Here is an 18,897-nt window from a genome sequence, read left to right on the forward strand (position 1 = left end):
TTTTTTTTTCTTCCAAAAATTCTTCCAAGCTGTAAGGAAGATGAATAAAAAAACTCATTTTTAATATTATGATAAAATTTTTATTATTTATTTTTTTTAATTTAATAACGAATCAATATAGTATAATTTTACTATTATATATATATATATATATGTATAAAAAAAAAATTTCCTAAAATATTTAAAATCGTGTTAAATTCTCCAATGGACAATACGGTTGGTTGTACTATTAATGATATTTGTATATCGACTTAAAAGCGATGACAAATATAAGAGAACTTTATCGGAGAACTTTGAGAACGGTCGGTTGTTATTATCAGAGGTGAAACAGTGCGGTGCAGGAAATAAATTTTCATAATTTATTTTGCTCTGGCGGTTAAAGAGATTTGTTTCTCTTAACGCGACAGAAGTTGCAGGGTGGGGAACGACAGTGAATTACGTAGACAGAATATGAAACCCAGCGGTCAGACTCGGGTTGATTATAAAGTGGTTATTGATGGCCTGCGATACGCTGTTCAATTTAGATCTTTGCGTCTGTGATCACACTTGATATATTATTAACTATTACTATTTCTTATGCATTGTTCATTTTAGATAGCGACCCTCATTGATTGGGGTAAGTTTTTTTATATTATTATTTTAATAGAATTTAAAATTATTGCTTTTCCTGGTGTATCCATACTTACGTAATGCATTTTAGAATACAATGTGCACTGTCCTATTTTTACATAACTATTTCTTAATATCATATCCAAACATTTCTAACATTGTTTTCTATTTATAATACCGGCGAAATGGTATCCCAAACATATACAAACAGATATGAAACAAGTTACATGCATGGTTGTAAATTTTAGGTTAAATGGGCAATACATAATTAACCAAGGAAATAAAATTATTGTACAATCTAAACGTACTGTATTCGTGGGGTAAGCAAAATATGGTTAATGTGTTAAAAACAATTATTTTAGATAATTTAAAATCTAGTCCCAAGTAATCTGTCAGGGGCCTATTGGTTACACACTTTCTGGACCGAAGCCGAGAATCGAATGTCATATCTTTGATATAACAGACAAGTTCGCCTGTGCCATCGATGGGGTGATAAATTAAATTAAATTAATTTGTAGTTTTACTGATTTCAATTACGGAGCCATATTTTTGGTTTATAAAATAATATTGTGCATCTAACCTAGAAAAATAATTTATTCAAAAATAATGTCAGGTTCATGCCATTACAACTTTTTAATTAAACTGTACAATAGAATACAGAAACTATTATTTTTTATATATTTTAATTTATTTCCATTTTTTTATTTACAAAGATACTACTAAAAATTTATAAATTATAAATTCATTATAAATATATTATAAATTCATAAAACAATTTATAAAGAAAAAAAATCATTATCAAACTATAAAGAAACTTTTATGCTGGAATTACTCATAAAAATAGTACACATTTTACAAGTAATTCATTTTACAAGTAATTCATTTTACATACTTGAAATCTTTAATTTGTAACTTGCTAGTTTAATTTTTTCTACAAAATTGTTGATCATTTTAGGGGGAAAAATATTACGATAACTTTTATTTTTAATTTTGTAAAACTGTTAAGAGTCTGGTATAGTCTTAATTACTGTACATTCCACACAGACTGGAAACTGTGTGTAATACATAGTTTCCTGAATGAAAGAGCTCATTAATTTGTTGCATTCTTTCTTATGATTGTGATAATTGTAAACCATCTGCAGTGTAGGTAGTACTAATAAGAATTACTTTCTTTGATGGTAATAATGCTCAGTATTGTTCAGATTCATCTGTTTTCTTTGCCGTTTTGCTGAATGTAAACATCTGTCATTTTTTTCTATTCTTATTTGTTAATGAACCAGCTCATCTAATTCTTGTTAGAACTATTAATGTCTGAATTTTCACCTTTCCTTTAAAATGTTGAACAGATAACATTACTAAATTCTATATCTGTTCTAGTTAGACAGCATATGTAATGTATATTTAAAAATGTGAACTTAATTAAAAGCATGAAACTATTGAAACACAGTGTAATGATTAATTCAATGTAAGTTTAAAATAAATAAAGGAAGTGCTTAACAATACTTGTTTATCTGACAATTACTTAATATATACAGTTTACACAACCAACAAATTACTCCATGGCTGGAATTGTTGTACATTATTTTTCGTCCTCCGGGCTGGATTTTATCAGATTTACGTGGTAGTGAAACAATAAATCTGCCTTGATTGTTTCTAGTGGTATGAAATTAGAAGTGTGTTTCACATGTAGAACTTTCATTAACTGAAACATCAGAATCAATTGCATGAAGTTTCCAAAAATTTTCAAATACAGTTCAATGATCTAAGTTATTGTTGCTTGTAAAAGGGGATGTAACAGTATTTTTATGTTTAAATAATAGGAAGATAACCGTTGAGAGTATATTCTAGCTTAGTCTCCTGAATAATAGGATATCTTGTATCTTGAATAAATTAACAAGATAAAATAAGATCTAAATAAAATTGGGCTCCGATTAAATGATCCAGCCTGGCAGACCAAAAAATGGATAAGACCAGATAATTAAATAATTATGTGAAGTTCTAATATTGTTTTATATACATATATATATATATTTTTTTTTTTTGGCCTTCAGTCATTTGACTGGTTTGATGCAGCTCTCCAAAATTCCCTATCTAGTGCTAGTCGTTTCATTTCAGTATACCCTCTACATCCTACATCCCCAACAATTTGTTTTACATACTCCAAACGTGGCCTGCCTACACAATTTTTCCCTTCTACCTGTCCTTCCAATATTAAAGCGACTATTCCAGGATGCCTTAGTATGTGGCCTATAAGTCTGTCTCTTCTTTTAACTATATTTTTCCAAATGCTTCTTTCTTCATCTATTTGCCGCAATACCTCTTCATTTGTCACTTTATCCACCCATCTGATTTTTAACATTCTCCTATAGCACCGCATTTCAAAAGCTTCTAATCTTTTCTTCTCAGATACTCCGATTGTCCAAGTTTCACTACCATATAAAGCGACACTCCAAACATACACTTTCAAAAATCTTTTCCTGACATTTAAATTAATTTTTGATGTAAACAAAATATATTTCTTACTGAAGGCTCGTTTAGCTTGTGCTATTCGGCATTTTATATCGCTCCTGCTTCGTCCATCTTTAGTAATTTTACTTCCCAAATAACAAAATTCTTCTACCTCCATAATCTTTTCTCCTCCTATTTTCACATTCAGCGGTCCATCTTTGTTATTTCTACTACATTTCATTACTTTTGTTTTGTTCTTGATTATTTTCACGCGATAGTTCTTGCGTAGGACTTCATCTATGCCGTTCATTGTTTCTTCTAAATCCTTTTTACTCTCGGCTAGAATTACTATATCATCAGCAAATCGTAGCATCTTTATCTTTTCACCTTGTACTGTTACTCCGAATCTAAATTGTTCTTTAACATCATTAACTACTAGTTCCATGTAAAGATTAAAAAGTAACGGAGATAGGGAACATCCTTGTCGGACTTCTTCTTATGTTCTTCAATTGTTATTGTTGCTGTTTGGTTCCTGTACATGTTAGCAATTGTTCTTCTATCTCTGTATTTGAACCCTAATTTTTTTTAAAACGCTGAACATTTTATTCCAATCTACGTTATCGAAAGCCTTTTCTAGGTCTATAAACGCCAAGTATGTTGGTTTGTTTTTCTTTAATCTTCGTTCTACTATTAATCTGAGGCCTAAAATTGCTTCCCTTGTCCCTATACTTTTCCTGAAACCAAATTGGTCTTCTCCTAACACTTCTTCCACTCTCCTCTCAATTCTTCTGTATAAAATTCTAGTTAAGATTTTTGATGCATGACTAGTTAAACTAATTATTCTATATTCTTCACATTTATCTGCCCCTGCTTTCTTTGGTATCATAACTATAACACTTTTTTTGAAGTCTGACGGAAATTCCCCTTTTTCATAAATATTACACACCAGTTTGTATAATCTATCAATCGCTTCCTCACCTGCACTGCGCAGTAATTCTACAGGTATTCCGTCTATTCCAGGAGCCTTTCTGCCATTTAAATCTTTTAATGCTCTCTTAAATTCAGATCTCAGTATTGTTTCTCCCATTTCATCCTCCTCAACTTCCTCTTCTTCCTCTATAACACCATTTTCTAATTCATTTCCTCCGTATAACTCTTCAATATATTCCACCCATCTATCGACTTTACCTTTCGTATTATATATTGGTGTACCATCTTTGTTTAACACATTATTAGATTTTAATTTATGTACCTCAAAATTTTCCTTAACTTTCCTGTATGCTCCGTCCATTTTACCAATGTTCATTTCTCTTTCCACTTCTGAACACTTTTCTTTAATCCACTCTTCTTTCGCCAGTTTGCACTTCCTTTTTATAGCATTTCTTAATTGCCGATAGTCCCTTTTACTTTCTTCATCATTAGCATTTTTATATTTTCTACGTTCATCCATCAGCTGCAATATATCGTCTGAAACCCAAGGTTTTCTACCAGTTCTCTTTATTCCGCCTAAGTTTGCTTCTGCTGATTTAAGAATTTCCTTTTTAACATTTTCCCAATCTTCTTCTACGTTTTCTACCTTATCTTTTTTTCTCAGACCTCTTGCGATGTCCTCCTCAAAAATCTTCTTTACCTCCTCTTCCTCAAGCTTCTCTAAATTCCACCGATTCATCTGACAACTTTTCTTCAGGTTTTTAAACCCCAATCTACATTTCATTATCACCAAATTATGGTCGCTATCAATGTCTGCTCCAGGGTAAGTTTTGCAGTCAACGAGTTCATTTCTAAATCTTTGCTTAACCATGATATAATCTATCTGATACCTTGCAGTATCGCCTGGCTTTTTCCAAGTGTATATTCTTCTATTATGATTTTTAAATTGGGTGTTGGCAATTACTAAATTATACTTCGTGCATAACTCTATAAGTTGGTCCCCTCTTTCATTCCTTTTGCCCAGCCCGTATTCACCCACTATATTTCCTTCCTTGCCTTTTCCAATGCTTGCATTCCAATCTCCAACTATTATTAAATTTTCATCTCCTTTTACGTGTTTAATTGCTTCATCAATCTCTTCGTATACACACTCTACCTCATCATCATCATGGGCGCTTGTAGGCATATAAACGTTAACAATCGTTGTCGGTTTAGGTTTTGATTTTATCCTTATTACAATGATTCTACCGCTATGCCTTTTGAAATACTCCACTCTCCTCCCTATCTTCTTGTTCATCATGAAACCTACTCCTGCCTGCCCATTATTTGACGCTGAGTTAATTACTCTAAAATCACCTGACCAAAAGTCGCCTTCCTCTTCCCACCGAACCTCACTAATTCCTACTATATTCACATTCACCCTATCCATTTCCCTTTTTAAATTTTCTAGCCTACCAACCTTTTTTAAGCTTCTAACATTCCACGCTCCGACTCGTAGAATGTTATTTTTTAATTTTCTGGTGACCCCTTCCTTAGTAGTCCCCACCCGGAGATCCGAACGGGGGACTATTTTACCTCCGGAATATTTTACCAAGGAAGGCGCCTCCATTATTGCTATGTGAAAATGCAGAGAGCCACATTTTCTTGGAAAAAAAGCAGCTGTAGTTTTCCATTGCTTTCAGCTGCGCAGTACTCAGAGGACTGAGTGATGTTGATACGGCCGTTTAAGTCATTGTGACTCACGCCCCTAACAACTACTGAAAGAGCTGCTGCCCTCTTTCAGGAATCATTCCTTAGTCTGGCTCTCAACAGATACCTCTCCGATATGGTTGCACCTTCGGTCCAGCTACTCTGTATCCCTGAGCACTCAAGCCCCCTCACCAACGGCAAGGTCTCATGATTCATAGAGGAGGACATATATATATATATATAAATAAATTGCAGCTTGGAAAATTCAATTTCCATTGCTGATCTTCAATAATAATTAAATTATGAATGAACAAAAATATTATTTTGGTGCTTTCTTCACTACATTGAAACTGGATTCGTAATTTACATTAACACTAATATCTATATAATATTTGTGTAATTTAGTTTTACTTTGTTTTTTGGCCATATTCGTTATTGTAATCATTATGGATAAAGAACAAAATTATGTTAAAGAAAATCAATTAAGGACTGTATTACAAGAATTGGATTATTCGCAGATAAATAGTCAGCATAGAGTAAATAATCAAAAACATTCTGTAGGCACAACTATTAAACAATTACAATTGCAACTTACCATAATTTACCATCGTTTAAAGGTGAAATTCTTGAATGGCCTCACTTTTTTAATATATTTAATGATTTAATCCACAAGATTTAACAAATATTCAAAAATTACATTATTGACATTCAACAATTAGAGATGAAACCTTAGCCATTATTAAAAATCTTCCAATAATTGATGAAAATTATAAAATCGCATTAGATTTATTGATAATACAACTTGATAATAAATTTATGATTGAATATTTTAATGTAGATTGCATTTTAAAATTAATTTCTGTGAAAAGAATCGTTAGATCTTCTATCTAAATTCATTAATGACATTTCTTCATTTGTCAACTCGCTTGAAGGAATACAACTTCCAGTTAACATATTTGAATTTATTGTAATTTAATTTCTAACAACAAAGCTAGATTATAATACTGCCAAATTATGGAATTCAGTATTGGAAATGCAAATGTTAAAGTACAACAATGCATTTAAATCTTATCGCAAACATCCTACTTCCAAGGTTAGCAAGATTTATAAACTATATAATGTTAGTTACTATTCTAGATCTAACTTTAAACATAAGAATACTGTTACATTCCTTTTTACAAGCAATAATACCTTAGATCATTGAACTATATTTGAAAACTTTTGGAAACTTCATGCAACTGATTCTGATGTTTCAGTTAATGAATCTTCTTACATGTGAAACACACTTCAAACTTAATACCACTAGAAACAATCAAGGTAGATTTATCGTTTCATTACCATGTAAATCCGATAAACTCCTGTTAGGTGACTCTTTCATTAACACTAAAATAGGTTCTTATATCTACCCATCGGGTTGGTCTAGTGGTTAACGCGTCTTCCCAAATCAGCTGATTTGGAAAGTCAAGAGTTACAGCGTTCAAGTCCTAGTAAAGCCAGTTATTTTTACACGGATTTGAATACTAGATCGTGGATACCTGTGTTCTTTGGTGGTTGGGTTTCAATTAACCACACATCTCAGGAATGGTCGAACTGAGAATGTACAAGACTACACTTCATTTACACTCATACATATCATCCTCATTCATCCTCTGAAGAATTATCTAAACAGTAGTTACCAGAGGCTGAACAGGAAAAAAGAAAGTAATGATTTAAATTTCATACGAAAGTTATCTATTGTAATGGGTACCATGATTTGCCTTCTAGAAAATTTTGACATATCTTTGAGTTTCACGTCCCCCAGGACCCCAAAACCACCATCAGCTCAAAAGATTATTTAAATATAATCTTTTGATATATATATATATATATATATCTGTATATCTGTATATATTTCACTTTCTTGTGGACACGATAACTGCCATAATTTTTCGCCAATCACTTTCAAATTATACATAAAATATAACAACCCAAAATCTCGGTTGAATTCATTAATGGGCAAAATCAGACCATTGAGGGATTTTTTCAAAAATCAAAATATCCCTATAACTTTTGTAAGTAAAATATCAAATTTCTTTAAAGTTCCTACTATTCTTTGGATAAGGGCCTAAGACTTATCTAAGTAAAATTTTTGATATCACCAACTATCAGTCCAAGGGATGGAAAAAATGAAGTTTTGAAGACAAAAAAATCATACCTTCCTCAATAGGCACAGTATCAAATATGTTTAAAGTGGTCGTTAGTCCTCTAAACATGACCTTAAAACCTTTGTCTGAAACAATGTTTGATATGACCAACCCTTACAGCAAGGGATGACTGAAATATTGCTGAAATTGTAAGAAGATGGGGCTTGTTGTACGCTAAACATGTGAAACTTTATTTCACATGCAACCATTGTTGAATTAAGTAAATTTAAAGTTTTTCTTAACTTTAAGGTAGAAATCTTTTTTATCCCTTACTTAGCACCGGTGAAATCTACCTCCACCTTTCGGCATGCCAAAAGGTTTTTTTTTCACTAATGGATCACTTCTGACTAATAATTAGGTATTTTTTATGTTTGTAAATGAATTTTATAATTTTTAAATTCAGGAATTAACATTATTTTTTATTATACCATTCATTATTTTCAATAATTTTGTTACAAATTCAATAATTTGATAATAAATGTAATCGATTTAACCTAATAGATAAATTTAAAAATAACACATAATACTTTCAAAAAAGGAAAAAGAAAAAAGACATTAATGTTTAATTAAAAACAAAAAATTATGTATAGTTAATAAATCAAACAAATCAGGACATAGATAATTTGAATTCTCAATACGTTCAAATTTTTGAACATTCAGTATATTAACTAACATTATAATAGAACACTAAAATAAATTATGGAAAACGATAAATACTCAATGTCATTTATATATTTTTATTGTGGAAGTTGAATAAATTGCATAGAAATACCTTACAGCAAGTAACAGCAGAATATTTTTAAATGGCCAGAATCATAATTAATAGACTATTAACAAAATATTTATTTTTAACAAATGAAAAGTTATGAGAAATTTTGCTAATTTTTTTATGTATCATTACTTTACAATTTATTACTCCAAAATTTAACTGTAGTAATCTTCTTGAATCAGAAGATTCAAGTCTTCTGAGACAGCTAGTATAGTACAATCTCTACTAGAAAAACACCATAACAGGATGCAGGTGGATTGGAGGAATAAGAGAGGATCTTAAGGAAACTGTCTTACACCAGAAGACACCACATTAAGATAAAATTAAACAAGCAAATCAAAAACAAAGACGCCTGCTTCACACTCGCCAGAAAAATCTGATTTTTAACATTCTCCTGTAGCACAACATTTCAAAATCTTCTAATCTTTTCTTTTCAGGTACTCCGATTGTCCAAGTTTCACTTCCATATAGAGCTATGCTCCAAACATATACTTTCAAAAATCTTTTCCTGACGTTGAAATTAATTTTTGATGTAAACAAATTATATTTCTGAATAAAGGCTCATTTCATCTGTGCTATTCGGCATTTTATATCGCTCCTGCTTTGCCCATCTTTAGTAATTCTACTTCCCAGATAACAAAATTCTTCTACGTCCATAATCTTTTCTCTTCCATATTCAGTGGTCCATCTACAATATTTCTACTACATTTCATTACTTTTGTTTTGTTCTTGTTTATTTTCACGCGATAGTTTTTGCGTAGGACTTCATCTATGCCGTTCATTGTTTCTTCTAAATCCTTTTTACTCTCGGCTAGAATTACTATATCATCAGCAAATCGTAGCATCTTTATCTTTTCACCTTGTACTGTTACTCCGGATCTAAATTGTTCTTTAATATTATTTACTGCTAGTTCTATGTAAAGATTTAAAAAGTAACAGGAATAGGGAACATCCTTGTCGAACTCCCTTTTTTATTACAGCTTCTTTCTTATGTTCTTCAATTATTACTGTTGTTGTTTGGTTCCTATAAATGTTAGCAATTTTTCTTCTATCTCTGTAATTGAAACCTAAATTTTTTAAAATGCAGAACATTTTATTCCAGTTTACGTTATCAAATGCGTTTTCCAAGTCTATAAATGCCACGTATGCAGGTTTGTTTTTCTTTAATCTTCCTTCTACTGTTAATCTGAATGCTAAAATTGCTTCCCTTGTCCCTATACTTTTCCTGAAACCAAACTGGTTTTCTGCTAACACTGCTTCCACTCTCCTTTCAATTCTTATGCACAGAATTCTAGTTAAGATTTTTGATGCATGACTAGTTAAGCTAATTTTACTGTATTCTTCACGTTTACCTGCTCCTGCTTTCTTCGGTATCATAACTATAACACACATTTTGGAATCTAACGGAAAAGAGATGCGATGTATATAAAGTATATAATATATTATTATTTTTACTCATCAGAATACAAGATTTAATTAACTCATTTAAATAAACTTTCTTGGATGCTAAAGTAACATCTTGAAACTTCAAAGCCAAGAGGAAAAATGATCTGTCATTAACGGTGAGCCCTTATGGCGTAAGCCATAAGGTGGATTGAATGTACAAGAATCTGTCAATTCATTCAACTACAGCCAACAAGTCTATTTTTTGTGAAGGTAGATACTTTCGATGGCTAAATTCTTGCTTGTGACCATAACGATGTATAGACATCGACCGCAATTGTAATCGCGCAGCTAAAAGAAGAGTTGTTACAGTAAATTAGTCTAGTCATAAAAGGGGAGTCTGTCCCTGACTTCGTTTAACTTTTATTTTACCAATTATAAGGCCAAATTTGGTATTTTAAATCGATGCAAGAGTAGTCTAATAGCCTAGGGACTAATAGCCCTATCTACGCTATTATCTATTTTATACCTAAATATAAGTTTTAAATATTTAGCTTTAACAGTAAATTGACTGCTAACTAAGATTACAATTAGCAACAGTTCCAAAGACCAGACTGCAGGTCTCTATGCCATCATTAGGTAGCCTAATGAGGTAGCAGAAGAAAAATTAGTTAAAAAATAAAAACTGATTCATTAAATTTTAATCTCCCTCATCTAGAGTTGAAAACGATTTGTTTGTTTACGTCACTCGTATGAAAGGCAATATTCTGTTCATACATTTTGTAAATTAAGCATAGTAAACGATATTTGCTCATTAAAGCACAATAATTTTTTGATTTATTTATAACTGGAAAATAACTGATGTGTTTTTTTTTGTTGCAAAACCCAGAAATACATATATATATATATGACAAATATCAGTACACAGGATCAAAATACTGTTTAGATTTTTATCTGGAACCGATCAGAATAGATTACATAATTGTAAATTTCTAGGTTTGAGTTCATTGTTCAAAGAACTTTTATTCTGTTAATCCACATATCGATTACATTCATTGTAATTTTCCTTATATTATATAAGACTTTTTTAATATTTTATCAAAAATGTATTCATAATCGATCGTTAGAATTGAAGTAATATACTCGTGCGTTTAATGAACCACCGTAACACATAATGTGTTTTTTTTTACTCCATTCTTTCTATATTCTCCTGAAGACGGGTGTAACAGGTGAAAACCTTTCGATACATTTTATTGATAAGAGATTGTAAATTGTTATTATTATATAATTTTTATTTCTTTTTGCAGGGAAAAAGGATGGATATCACCAGATGTGGAAGAAATTTATAAATCATAGAGATTTATTATAATTAAAATTGTAATATTATCGTAATGTATAAATTTTTTTTTACTATGTTATAAGCCTGTAATGTGAAATGTATCGTAGACATAAATATTGTTAGGCTGTTCTTATCAAGGTTTTGCCACGGTTTCCCTGCAAAATCTTCATCTTACAATCTTCATTCATTTTATTTATTTAATTTTAAATATTTAGCGATATTTGATATGAAATTTCTATGCGCACGCGTGCGATTGTTTTAACGTGTACTTTTATATTAATGATGAAGTCACCTGATTTGTCAGAAATGGAACATTAAATAAACGGTAACTATCAGTTACCGTTAACTAGCATAGATGTCGCTCGGATTTCAGTTCCCCGGTGAAATAAGTCATACTGAAATTTTTAAGGCGTTATATAAGGGGTAAAATTGATGGTTTCTTATGTTTTTTGACCCCAAAAATAGAATAAAAAAACCCAGAACTATCATCCCTTATTTTCACGATATCCAGCGTAGAACAGAAAAGTTCAGTAACGAAAAACGTTTTTTTTAGGTTTGAAGTAGAATAACTTTGTTAAACAAACTTGTAGAGAGTTTAATTCTGAGAAAATCGTTGTAATATACTGTATGGAGAAAAAAAACTTTAAGGATTTGTAAAAGTAAAAACAACCGTTTTCTTTTTTTTTTATTTAGTAAAATATGTTTAACCTTTGAAAAATAAAAATAATTTTAATTCACTTTTTAAAAAAAATACTAACTGTGGTTTATATTTTTTTTAATTTAAAATAAACGTTGGAAAATTCCACCGTTGACATCGATGCACTTTTCAACTCGTTTCCTTGCGTTCCTTGATGAGGGGGCAACAGCACTGAGAATCCAAGCGATCAGTTCGTCACGTGCGTCTACTCTTTACTTGTACACCTCTCATTTCATCCGTTCCCGTAAACAATAATCTAAGGGATTTAAGTTTCAGCTATCTACTCGGACAATTTACCAGCCCTCTACGTCCAGTCGTAGAGGGCTGGACGTAGAGTTTACGTAAATACCGGTACATTTTTCATCTAAAAACCGTCTTACTTTATTCGGCAAACGTGTCGGTATTCCATCAAGTCGATAATACATTTCGATTTGTTTCTACGATGACAAATTTTCAAGCAAAAAAATACATCGTTTAAAAATTTCTCCCCGTGAGACGTTTTAGTAAGAAAGGGCCTAATTTCTTGTCGATCGTGCCGCATCAAACGTTTACCGAAAATTACGGCTGGAAATTTGATCCGACTGGAGCGTGTGGTTTTCTTCACACCACCGATGTGAATTTCACGTGTTGTTTACGCCGTTACGGGTACAAGTAGCTTCGTCCAAAAATAGTACGAACGAGATTTAAAAGTAATTATGTTAACCCGCTGAAAAAACCCGTCCGGCACGATCACCAAGCTTGAGGTGTTTTATTTTCTGGACGTGACAAGGATTCAGTCCTTGAGCGTGTAATGTCCTCCGTACTGTACTTTGTAGAATGTCGAGTAGCGTAGAAATTCTTCGCGTGCTCGTTTTGGAACTAAACTGTACTACTTGAAGAAATTTTTCTTTTCATCGGCTTGTGCCGGTTGGCGTTCAAATGAAACACGATTCTGTGAAGTGTGCTATTCTCACGAAGATTATTAAATTCTACAAATCAATTTGTTGTTTGCGATCTAAATTTATTACGCTAAAAAGTTGTTTTTAATTTTCATAAATTCATTCGCTGTTTTCTGTTAGATTTTGTTCCGTTTTGTTTTTAATAATAAAAGTTGATATTTTTTTGTTTTTCGTAGACTTCATTTCATCAATTTTCTCAAAATTAAGTTCTCTACACGTTTTCTTAATAAAATTTACGCATTTTTCAGTCGTTTAACAAAGTTATTGTACTTCAAACCTAAAAAAACGTGTTTTTCGTCATTGAATTTTTCTGTTTTACGGTGGTTATCGTAAAATCTATGGGAGATACAATATTGGGACCTGCTTTATTCGATTTTTCAGGTGAAAATCATAAGAACCCGTCAAGTTTACTCCTTTTATGACCCCCTTAAAAATTAAGACGTTTCGGTTAATCTGTTTTGCTTAGTTTTTACACGATAAGGTTTCCGAGATTTAAGTCGTGAAGAATCTTACAAGATGTGTATTTTACACGATCTTGGTGCGATAATTTACCCTATAGATTTTTTCGGACCGGCAGATATTGTTTTTTGAATACGGGCTATGGCCTACGGAGTCCTGACGAAAGGTCGCCTATTTCGTTTTTGAGTTTGAAACGGACTCCGTTGTGCGCCGTTTTTTAACCGAATCGTGTACTACTACTCTTTATCGGGATACTGACGTTCGAAAACTTAGCGAAAATATTTTACGTTTCTCTTGAAAGGATCCAAAGCTTCCTCGATAACAGCCCTTTCCTCGATGGAATACTGTATTTTAGAATAAACATAATCGTAAAGAACGAAACTATATCGCACTGTAGCTGGAACAGTTTACAACCGACAAAAATACATGATTAGTAATAGCAGTATTAAACGCGACGCTAAAATAACTGCTCTTCGAGCCGATTAGGTTCGATTTTAAGTCGCTCGGTATTACAATAATGAAAAAGCTGCTTCAGAAGACCTTGTATTTTTCTCAAAAGTCTGTATAAGTGTATATTTATTTATACATCTATTCAAATATTAATCCTTTTAGGCCGATTTTTTAAAAAGCGTGCTTAAATTAAAATATGAATTTAAATAGTTCTATGTGAATTTTTGTTTTGTACCGGTAAATGATTCGTGTGATTCAGTAAATTAAAAATTCTGATGTTTCCCCGCATTTCATTTACCAATGGTAACATTTGTTAAGAAGTAAACTTATGTAATATTTTAATAAAAATTAAAAATTTTAATTATATAGTAAAGGATTTCTTCATTTGCGCGCGCGGGTGTGCGTGCGTGCGAACTCTTGCATTACTGATAAAGACATATACACATATAGTTTTATCCAGCTGTAACATTAGATTTTATTAAATAATAGAAAGCTTCATCAACAACCCCTTGTAAATAAATTTGTACCTTCAAAACTAGATTGAACTAACATACAATCTAGTTTTGAAGGTACAAATTTATTTACTGTAATACATAATTTGTGCTAGATTTTAAAAAATTCAGATTATAATAAAAGCGAAATGTTTTAAAAAAATTAAATATAAATAAAATAAATGTAATAAGTAATTTTTTTATAATAATAAATGCTTTAATAGAATAACAATACTTCGATAGTCAATGATAAAAAATAAAACAATAATTTATAAAATTGTATCGTTCATACGCTGTCAGAGGTAATTATTTGTTTGTTTAATTTTATTGGGATGACGTATCTAGTAAAAATAACTTGTCAGTCTGACTACTGCGATGACGGCGGGGGGTGAGGGGGGGATGAAACAAATGCAGCAGGTGGCTAACTTCACTCTGATTGGCTACCCTCGGATAGTACTGATCACGCGATGGTACAATTCAAATACAACCGTAAATGTGCGTACGTGTGTGTGTATTGCGGTCGAATAACAAAGTTAATATCCCTAATATATTTCTTATATAGACGTTCGATATAATTAAATTAAATCAAAATTTGTCGATCATTTTATATCTCTATTATTACATTTTATTTAAAATAATAATTAATCTCCCTTAATTTTAATAATTTTTTTTAAAATATTACGATTAAATTTATCAGTTTTGTAAAGTAATTTACAAATAAAAATTATGTGTATCGATTCTATGAAATTATTTCGTAAATACAAAAATTATATTTCTCACTGTAACAGGAGAGTAATCCCGTCTAAATTTTTTAAACGTTCAAGTTGATCGTCGCATCGAATTTACAAACTTTATTAAGACTTTTAGTGAAGAAATTATTTTATCATAAATGATGTTTTTAAAAAGGTAATTTTATAAAATGTAAACTATACATTTTATATTTGCGTATTTTTACTTTATATTTTAATTTGTGTAATTAAATATATATGTAACACACACAAGATGATTTAGGAGGAAAGAGAAATAATTTGGGAACCGATTTTAGAGCTTGAAATTAAGAAGAAGGGTTCGTACAAACATATGTCCGAAAACGGTTTGTAATCGAGTTACGGCTAGCATATTCTTTAAGAAGAATTACGAAGAAGCCGTTTCCCGTTAGATACTTTACTTAGCTAACATATGTTGTCCCGTAACAAGGTACTAACCTACTGAAACGGAAATGATGTTCAGTCGTACAAATGACACCTTCACTTCTTTCACCTCAACGAAGGCTGTATATACCGAGCATCATTACTATCCGAGAAAGCAATTCTTATTGGTACCTCCTATACCAGAGACGGTTTATATTTATCACAGTTTTGTAAAAAAAAATCGAACTAGCGAGTTACAAATTAAACATTTTAATTGCATGAAAAATGCGTATTATTTTTACGAGTAAATCCAGTATAAACTTTTCTTTATACTTTTGTTAATGATTTTTTCTTTATAAATTAAAAATTTATAGTTTTTATGAATTAAAAAAGTCATGGAAAAGGGCAAAAAGAGGCTTGACATTTGCCCCAATAGTAGTAAACTAAATAAAAATGTACCGCTGTCTATCTACTTTTGAAGTATTGTGTCGGGTTACATGAAAACAGTCTGATTTGATTAAAGTGGATTTGTTCTTCTTTTTTTTTAGTATCTTTGTGAATAAAAAAATGAAAATTAATTACAATATCTTAAAAAATAATAATCTTTATAATTGTACAATTTAATTAAAAAGTTGTAGTGGCATGAACTTGATCGATATTATTTTTCTAGGTTAAAAACTTAATATTATTTTATAAACTGCAAATATTACTAGGTAATTGAAATCGGTAAAACTAGAAATAAATCTATCACCGCATCGATGGCACAGCCGTACTTGTCTTTTATATCGAAGATTCGAGGATCGATTCTCGGTTTGGATCTAGAAAGTGTGAAACTGATTACTGGCGACGAAAGATTTAAAATAATTGTTTTTACACATTAACCGTACTTTGCTTAACCCACCAGTACGGTACGTTTAGATTGTGCAATAATTATTTTTTCTATTTTATTTGGTCAATTATTTATCGGCCGATTAACCTAAAATTTATAAACAAGCGTGTAACTTTTGTTTATTTTTGGGGGATACTATGTAGCCGGTGTTATAAATAGAAAATGCAGTACGTGATAAGAAAACAAAAATAATAACACTTATTTTAAGCTATATTAAAATAATATTAATATAAAGAAACTTACCTCGATTAATAATAAAGGTCATTAAACACCAAAACAAAATAAACAACGTATAAGAAATAGTTAAACAAGAATGACCGCAGACACGAGGATCCAAATTGAACTGCATATCAAGGGCCATCTGTAATGTCGCTAGATTCCATAAGCTTTCGTTCTCTGCCACGCACGTTATTTCTCTGTCGCTTCAAACAACGTCCGAACAAATCTGCAAAATAAATTATGAAAATTGGCGCGCCAACTAAAATGTATTACCTACACTGTACTGTTTCTCCTCTCATAATAACAACCGACAGTATAGCATTAATGTTTTACAGATTTGAAAACTTTTAATTTTACAAAATAATAACTGAAACCAAATTTTCGCTTAAACCTATGTATACAAAGTTAACAAAGGAACGTAACCAACGTTAAACTGTAATGTTAAGGTTTTCAGTTATTTCCTTTTATTCGAACCCGGGACCTCCGGATAAAAGGCCCCGCAATTAGTCGAAAAATGTTTGAGATATGGAGGTCCGAATAATCGACGTTTTAACAAACATTAATCTCAGATTATATTTAATTTGAATCACAATTTTGTAACAAGAAAATCTCTGATAATTCGAGTACTTAAACAAGCAATAGTTTATGTAAATTTTACGGATAAATAAAATATGTAAGTCCGGTTAACCAAGAGTCGGATGTATAAAATCAGTGATTATTTTACTAATTGTATTATAACAACATAAAAAAATTAAAATAAACAAAAAAGTTATCAAGTATGATTTTTAAGTTTTTAACACTAATATATAAACGATAAATATCAAAGTTCATTGACCTTGTTGTCAAACAAAGAATTTAACACTTTTTTTTTCTTTTTTTAATATATAAATATAAATAATAGTAAAATAATAATATGATTCATTATTAAATTAAAAAAAAAAAATAATAAAAATTTTACGAAAAATATTAAAAATTATTTTTTTCATTCATCTTCCTTACTGGTTAGCTTGGAAGATGTATTCTAGTGTTCAATAAGTCAAACGCAACGCAGTAAATTACCTGATGCCGAACTTGACAGCCAAAGGGCCAGGGGGGAAGGAAAACTCAGGTAAATTGGCAACATAGCACCTGTTGTAGTCACAATGTTAGAGCTGCGTTTTATATACCACTCCGTATTAAGAATAGTATTAGAAGAGAAGAGAAGTAAGAGAGAGTGAGAGAGAGACCCTCTGTCTCGCTTCCTCTCCATCATTGATCCCCCTACCAACCCCTCTCTCAATTTCTCTCCATCGCCCTCGCACCCTCTCCCACCAAATCTCTCTCACACTACCCGCTCTGTCTCTCACTCGACCCCTCTCTCTCCCAGTCACTCTCTCACTCTCCCCCTCCGTCAATCTCTCTCGCTGTATGCGGTGGGCTACTTAAACATGTTTGTATTTTTTCAATTTTCTCACTCAAAGTGCATTTTTACAAAAAATTTGTAATAAAAAAAATTGACCGTTAAGGTTTTTGCCGACGAGAAGAAAAGTTACAACGTCGTTTGTAGTAATAAAAAATTACGCGTATAGAATTTTATTTCGAAAATACGAGTACACCGTTAAATTATGTTACTTCAAATGTTTTTAAATTTCAGCGCTCCTTTGATCAGCTAAACAAACATAGTTTTTTTGTAATTTATTTATTTCGCGTCGTTTATTATTGTACGTAATGAACTGTAACCTATAAGGAATGCCGAAATTCGAACCCAGAATTTTCGGTATATCAGTCGGTTAATTTACCAACCGATCGATCTGAGGGTCATTAAAACTTTCTTAAAAATAGTTTTCCTCTAAAAGAATGATCGACTATACATTTTCAACAATTTTGTGATTTTTTTTTAAATTTAGCTTAAAAAATATAAATTAAACACGGGAAATGTTAAATATAAAAATCTGTAATGAACTATTTGTTGTATATATCTCGTTGTACTGTTTACGAATAATTTCTGCTTTAAATATTATGTACGCATAATTATTAAGATGATACACGATTATACAGAGTCCTTGTCGAACTCATATTATAAAATATTGGTTGCCTTCTACAAACTCACTACCTATGTTTTTTCCTTTCTTACTTATATTATTAAATATATATATGTTAAATAAAAACTACGCCGATAAATTTCTAAAAATATTTTTACAAATTTATTAAAACGATTATTTGTTACTTTCTTTCCTATCAAAAAATATTTTTTTTCTAATTTTTGTGTTATTCCCGAGACATTCATTTATGAAT

General features: G+C 31.0%; 1 protein-coding gene across 1 annotated transcript in view; it reads right to left on the bottom strand.

The window, feature by feature from the left end:
• The window catches only part of LOC142326566 (cytoplasmic dynein 2 light intermediate chain 1-like), an 83,288-nt gene that overhangs the window by 63,883 nt on the left and 508 nt on the right, over positions 1-18,897 (bottom strand). The window lies entirely within an intron of this gene.

Source organism: Lycorma delicatula, chromosome 6, assembly GCF_047948215.1.
Source record: "Lycorma delicatula isolate Av1 chromosome 6, ASM4794821v1, whole genome shotgun sequence".
In the NCBI taxonomy this organism is placed as follows: domain Eukaryota; kingdom Metazoa; phylum Arthropoda; class Insecta; order Hemiptera; family Fulgoridae; genus Lycorma; species Lycorma delicatula.